This window comes from Etheostoma spectabile, chromosome 3, assembly GCF_008692095.1.
Source record: "Etheostoma spectabile isolate EspeVRDwgs_2016 chromosome 3, UIUC_Espe_1.0, whole genome shotgun sequence".
NCBI lineage: Eukaryota > Metazoa > Chordata > Actinopteri > Perciformes > Percidae > Etheostoma > Etheostoma spectabile.
This window is the reverse complement of record NC_045735.1, coordinates 4,594,506-4,602,146: the sequence shown is the minus strand read 5'-3', so window position 1 is coordinate 4,602,146 and position 7,641 is coordinate 4,594,506. Positions and strand designations below refer to the sequence as shown.

At 37.6% G+C, this 7,641-nt stretch overlaps 1 protein-coding gene across 1 annotated transcript in view; it reads right to left on the bottom strand.

The window, feature by feature from the left end:
• LOC116680833 (alpha-2-macroglobulin-like) overlaps positions 1-7,641 on the bottom strand; it is a 45,934-nt gene that overhangs the window by 23,142 nt on the left and 15,151 nt on the right.

Here is a 7,641-nt window from a genome sequence, read left to right as displayed (position 1 = left end):
TAAAAAGTTGGACTTCTTGACTCTCAATGGGAAAAACAGCATGAAAACTTGAAGCATCTTGAAATTACTCTCAATTAGATCCTGATGAATGTACTTGCAGGCTAATACGGTATATCAGGGGCCCAGTTTCCATATATTGATCTGGTATAATGGCAAATTTACAGACATTGTCTGCAAAAAATATATAATACAAAACATCGGTGTCTTCCATCAAGGGTCTTAAATCAGTTTATGTAGGTTTGACAATTCATCATATAGTTTGGTCACGTTGTTGGCTATTATTATGCTAGTCTTGGACGATTGATGCAGTGCAAAAAAGACATTGTAAAAAAAAACAACTTTTATAACTGAAAATCCATCCATCCATCTACTGATGAAAGAACATCAAAGGCTGTAATATCACCAAAAATGCTTGTGAAATATATTGCTTTATCATTTTCTTAAAGGAATTTGCTTGTATAGTATTTGTTTTAGATCAAACTTTAAAAATGTAAATTTTAGTTTATTATACCCAATGGTGTGTTTAAAGTGTATTTATTCCTCACCTATTTCTATTATATCATACTGTAAAGAATAAGAACGGTTTTAAAGCACAGCTGCTGTGCACTGCGCTTCATCACAAAGTGAGTTTAAAGGAGTGAAACCTCAGACTTCAGCTCTTATTCCTTTATGATGTTATATAACACAAACTGTGACACACAAAACATGAAAAAAAAAAAAAAACATTTAATGTTTTAAAACAGTTAAACATTTTTAAAAAGGCTTGTCCTGAAGAGTACTGTAACGTTTGGACAAAAAAATACAGTTCTATAAAGCATAGTGAAGATTCCACTGTATTTCGAACAAATTATATAGGATAATGTGTGACAAAATGTTCGAAAATGAGAACAAAATGTGTTGAAATTGATTTATCACTGGTCCCAGCAAACCTTAAAGTCAGCTTGGTAAGGTTTATACTATAAGAGGCCTCTGGTTCAGACTATTGACCCAGTACTATCTTACTCATATTCTGTTCAATTGTCCCAAGGTAATTAACAATTACAAACCATTTCACTAATACTGTTATAAATGAGACCTAAAAGACGAAAACTGTCAACACTCACCAGCTGATTGACAGGTCTTAAATTTGGTTGTGTCCCAAGTGTGAACGACCTTGAATTGCACTGAGATGACATGCAGAGAGATACATGACAGCCTTTACAGCTCTTCTAGCAGTAGTGTTATAAATCCAAAAGGTCAGTTATGGTCTTTCGGGTTTTACTGAGAAAAGTACATCAAATTTTGGAAAGAAAGCACGAAAGTGAGAAAAATCAATTTTAATTAATATGGTTAAATGTGTGACATACCGATTTCTATCATTTTGTGGCTTCATTTTAAATCCTGCCAAAAAAAAAAATATCAATATATAACATATGATAGTTATGCAGTACCTTTCTAACGCAGTGTTGCATCACTTAAAGTTTGTTAAGAGAGAACTTTTCTATATATGATAACCATCTGTGTGTACCTATTTCATAGTATGATTTATTGTCACAATAGACACATCGTCGCATAAACATGACCATAAGAGAAAAGAAGCAAGTGGTGCAGGTGAGAAAAATCCCCAAAACCCTATAGGGTTATGGAGGAACTCCCTCTATTAGTATTATAGGCAATACAAAGGTCAAGAATCTTATATGATAACCAAGCAAAACATAGATTAAAAAAGCAAATATAGGTAACAAACTAAATCAAGTAAAACCATCAGCTCCAAATTACCTTTGTCCTGGAGTAGATTGTTTATTCTGTTTGGATATGTCATTGTTTATAGACTTTGATCTAACTTTTCTGACTTCTCTAGAGTAGAATGTTCGCCTGTACCCCCCCAGTCCAAGTTTCTCACCACTTCATCCTGCACTAAAGGACCCTGTGACAGAAATATATTTTAGTAGACACCAGAGAGTCATTACAATCCCATGTAAAAATGATTTGATTTAGGAATATTTAACTCGATCTGTTCTATCTTGATTTTTAAAATCCTAAAATCCCAAATCTTACAACAGAGTTGTCATTACACCTTATTTTATATATGTGTGCGCTTTCTTTTAAATCTATATGTGGTTCTTGTTATGTTAGAAATCCATCAATGTTTTCAACTCATTTCTTCAAAACATGTTTAGAAATTGTAACATGAATCAAATAGGAACCTACTGACCTTAAATTTAATGCAGGCATGAATTCTTTACTGACATCTCCTTCAAGGGTTGTATTCCTCTCTTGCATGGACATCAGAGTTGTTCATTCTGAGTCTCGTGGGCTGCAGGAGACTCGCACAGAATTTGGTCTCAGCTCCAGAGTTCAGAACTGAGCAAATGGGTACCATGTACTGCCTACAGACACAGACACACATACCTAATATATCTCACTGGTCTGACTGGAGACCAACCCCAACCCGAGATTATGCATATAAAAATCCTACCCATGATCAATTCATTTAACCACAGGCTATACTATTTTTAGGTGTAGAGGTAACTTACGTCCTGACACCGCTTGGCCACGCACTCCAGCTCAAGAAGGACACAGCGTCTCCATTCCACATCTGATCCCGGGACGACCCATGATGAATGAGATGATCTTGATTCCGCATCTGTTTAATAGTCTCTGATAAAGAATCCCACCGCCCCCACAAACACACTGTCCCATCCCCTCTATTTGTTTTTAGGTACCACATTCCACATGCATGTATAACATGTCCTGCTATGTGTGTTTATGCTAACTACAATTTTTTTACAACTTAATTTGGCAATGATGTCAGAAGTCCCAGTTTAATTCTAACTGTAATAATAGGTAAATCTGAAAAGATGTTTTTATTACGGATAGTCTGTTGTACTTTATATAATTTAGAATATGCAAATCAACATTAAAAAAACGAAAAAAAAAGGTGCATTGTGCGATTCCACCTGACAAACAAACTGACAGGGTATTTTACAACTACCAAATTTAAGACTTTTTAAGACCTTTAGACCTATTATGAACAATTTCAGAATAAGAACCTTATTCACAACATCAACTATAACCCCAATTCTTGTTTCCTTTTTTCAGCCAAGTACGTTTAAACTGAACTTTTCCACATAGCGGATAGAATAAAAAATCACATTTTATGTCGCTAGAAGTGTGCAATGTTGGTGTCATTTTTGTAGTCGTAGTACAACAACAATTTTACTAGCGACACAAAAACACCCACGAAAAAATAAGACGCATTTAGGTGCTTTGCATGCCGTATGAGTCATTAGACTGTTAAAATGATTACTGTATTACCTAAACAAGTAACAAACTTAAAATACGCCTAACATTTTCAGATTTTTTTTACTAAGATTCTTTGGAGTCCAAGGCATGCCAGCAATGTAAGAAGCAGATTGACGCAAGCTGGGATCCTGGCTAAGGCTACCGTACGTGGTCCCCCCACTGGCCAGCGTCACTTCCACGCTTCCTAGTCTGTGAGCAAAAGCATCTGTAGTGTGTCTGTCAAGTTACAGAAGCAGGCATCAAGCTGAACTGCTCCTCTTGCATACTTTTGCCCAAGTTGTCCAGGCCTATTATGCAATCTGGGGCGGTCCAACGTCGAACGCCTGCTCGAAAAAACTCGCAAAAATCTTTTTAAAGACCATTGTTTCTGAAATAAGATAGATTCAGCATCTGCATGCCTATTTTTTTCTCATAAAGCTATCATATAAAAACTATTTTGTACATAGTGTTGGTGTAGTTTTGAATGCTTTGAGCAACAACCCCACCTGAGCGTTCGTTCCAAGTCAGTGCACCCTATTCCGGTTTCCTAGTGTGGTAGCCCGTAATCTAAATTTGCCTGTCGTGGTTTAAAAGTTAATTGATGCGTTGCCCGAGTGCAACAATCAACTCCATGCTTGGAAGCAGGGACTCCCTGCTTGTCAAAAAAAAACCCCACAGTGGACTCTTTTCCTAAAAAGTGCCCCAACATTCACCTAGCCTGTTACCCATGCGCCCTCGGAACGTCCACTCTTGGTCAACAACTGAGACGACATGAACTGCGGATTACCAATCCTTGTCGATTATTATGGTGATACGAAGACCTGGTTGCATGAACCCGACTTTTTATGTTTTTAAAATTAAAAAAATTTCCATATTTTGCACCTTGCACCTTTACAGCATTTTGTTGGGATGTTTTGCTTAAGCCACTTTTTAATCCGTTGAACATGTCAGTCTTACAGAGTTCAGTTCTGGCAAATTGCCGTTACCCAGCGTGGGTGTTTGCTTTGTCATGCAAACAGCTCTTAACGATTACAGGGTCAAGTCAGATACATTTTCCCGTAAAATACACAATTGGTGAACTGAAAAGGTCAAAAACTGGCCATGATTACAACACAGTAGCGAACAAACTGCTGATCGTTGTCAAACATGCCAAGGCATGACACAATATCAAGATATATTGAATGCAACAATCAACATTTATTTATATATCACTTTACAGCACTCAACAGTTGTCCCCAAAGTGCTTTCCATCAACCAGAATGAAACAAACACAACATGCCATAAGGTACAAGAAAAAAAAGACTTCTTAAAACCACTTGAGGGGCTTGGATTCTTTCAACCTTTTAAACTATAACGATCCCCAAACTAAAGAGCACCAAGAGACAACCTCTACACAACAGACCAGCACCAGATTGTGAAGATTGTATTATCGTTTAATACACCTAAACTATGACTCCTGTTGTTACACTGTATATGCAAAAAAGGCTCTTTCCCATGGATTCTTATGCTTTTCAAGCAGAAACGGTGATGCAGAGAATCACATCAGCTAAAGAGCTATACAGGATAGCCAACAAAGGTCTCAGTAAAACTGTCAAGCGTTGGGCTGTAAACTTTTAACACTTAAATGTATTGCAACTATAATTCTGTCATCTACATAAACTTGAGTGATACATTTACGTATATTGGCAGTGACAGCATGAAAACAACTCATCCATCACAAGAAGCACACCTGAAATCATGTAGGCTTCATAAAAAAGATGACCTGATAGGCAATGTCGCTCTATTTCTTTCTCTTCTCTTCTTGTGGGGATAGAAATCAACTATCAAACCACAGAGTGGCTTTTCACACTCTCCCTCAGGACAAAGGGGCGTCAGCTTTCCTGGAACTGTGTTTGTCAAGTTTTTCTCCAGCTTTTGTTTTAACTATTAAGAGCCAGTTTAGAGTACGAGTTCAGATTGAGATACTTTAGTATTCCCCAAGGGCAATTCGTTTTACCGCCACCCCATTCATTAAGATTTAAGTGCAAAAAGTGCAATACAGCCCATGTCTATAATGTTTAACAAGAAATAATCAACAAATAACAATAATTAAAGAGTCCAGTCATAACTGAAAACACCTGTGAACTGGTGAATGGCTAGATTGTGAACTCTGGCTCAGTTTTGAGTTGATAAGCCTTGTGCTTCACATAGCGGATCTAAGTGCTTGAGAACTTTTAGATCCTATAACTTAAGATATTGACAGAATGCAACAGTTTGAAACCTTCCATTTTGCTCATAGGCCTACAGCTGAACCAGTATTTGGATATTTGTTATTAGGTATGATTTTAATTTTAGATTCGATATTCCCTGTTAAAACCAAAAGACACGTGTGTGCAGAGCGCTGGAAACGGCAATGCAATGTTTGAATTTTTGAGTTTTTTGTGTAAGAATGTTTGTGTTTCCAATTCCCATATGTATCATATTGTCATCAGAAAAATGTCAGCCAGAACATTTTCAACATGGCCTCAAGGCTGAGGGACGTTACAAAAAGACATTCCGATCGTACAGCCTGTATTTTTATATTTGACTTGCTTTTAGACTCTCTACATGCGTCGTTCTAATACGACCCATAAAAGGTTCCTTATTTTTTGTCTCCTCAATGTTCTGGCACGTAGCTTGTACAGTTTTGTTACTCAATATTGTATTTGCATGGGATTGGTCTTCACTTAAGTGAGAAACATTAGGAAGTTTTATAATATTTCAAACGTGTGAACAGTGGAGTAACTTAGATGAGACATCTCCTAGAATTTGCTGTTTTGAATTTTTAAGCTTAGACAATACATCACATGCGTGTAACTTCTAAAAACACAGGTATCGCAGCACGCGTTAGTACAGTCATTAAATATAAGGTCAGTCAGCTGCTCAGAGCTGACAGCAAAGTTTAGAAACAGAAGGGCAAGTGCAAGGGATTAACTCTGACTTAAAGAAGACTTCCGGTCCCATTCAACTACTCTGTTGTTTTTTATTGGAGTGCTGTCGATAAGAGAAAAAACGAAGGAACCTTGTGCGATGGTAAGGATGCCTACACCATGTGCAGAAGCAGACCAAAGTCTCATTTTGTATTGTCATTAGTTAAATGTAACATCTATATTTCAATTTCTGCATATTTCTCTGTTTTCAAACAACCTTTATGATTTTCCAACGTTATCTTTTGCTTATTTTGGATTTTCCATATTCCATAAAGGCAGGGTTGGGGGGCATTGTTGGATTTGACAATCTGGATTCCAGTGATCAACTGCGTAATCAAGCTCTCGTAAAAACAAACAACCTAGACACTCCGCTAATGAGCACTAAGCCAATACCAACCTTCTCCGTTTTTAAGTACACTATTGAAAAAGGCTTTTTTCACAACTCCACAACCCATTTGCTTCCTTGTCACTAATCCGACAGTTATTGAGACATTTCATACGGGTTTCTTACCACAGTGCCAAATTATTCAGTCTTAGTATACTTGATTCTTAGTGCTGCAGTTGATACGGTTGGACCATGACATCTTACTAACCGATGAAAAACTAAAAAACTGGATTGTAACTTTCTCTGCTCGCACTAGACCGGGTTTGACATCCACATATACAGACTAGGGATTATCTTTGTGTCTATAGGTAATCAACCATCTGAACAATCAATATGAAACGTGCGCGTTCCCCAAGGTCCCATCGGGGCCATCTTCTGTTTAACATCTACAGCTTCCACTGTCTCATTATGGAAAACAACGAAATAAATTAACCATAGTTAGGGAGACGACGAACACAGAATTTACATAATCTTAGTCGCCAGGGGGATCTATAGTCCAATTCCACAAAGAGACTGACGCAAGGCATCGAACAATAACAGCTGGATGTGGCCAGACTTTTGAAATTAAAAGAAGGAAAACAGAGGTGTTGTTTTTGGAGCAAAAGATGATAACATTAAAAGTCGGCGCTCAGCTGCAAACAACAACAATGTTTAAAAACACAGACAGAAGCCCAGAAATCTTGTGTATTTCATGGACTCATGTCTAGAGATTTACAGCCACATTAAGACAATAACAAAGATCAGCCTACTATCCCCTTAAGGGATATATCCATAGGGTTAGAAGACTTATGTGTCAACAGGGATTATGTAAAAAACTTGTCCATGGGCTTTCATGCTGTCAAAGTAGAACTTGACTAGCTGTAACCGGGTGTTCGCTTTACAGGTCTCCCTAACAAGAATCAATCAGACAGCTGCAGCTATCCGAACGCTGCTGCTCGGGTCCGTCACTAAGACCAAGAGCGTGGATCACTCCCCCCTGCTGAAGTCTTTACGCCTGTCGTATCCTTTGCATCAAGAAGTTGTTTCAAAGTACTTTTGTGGCTA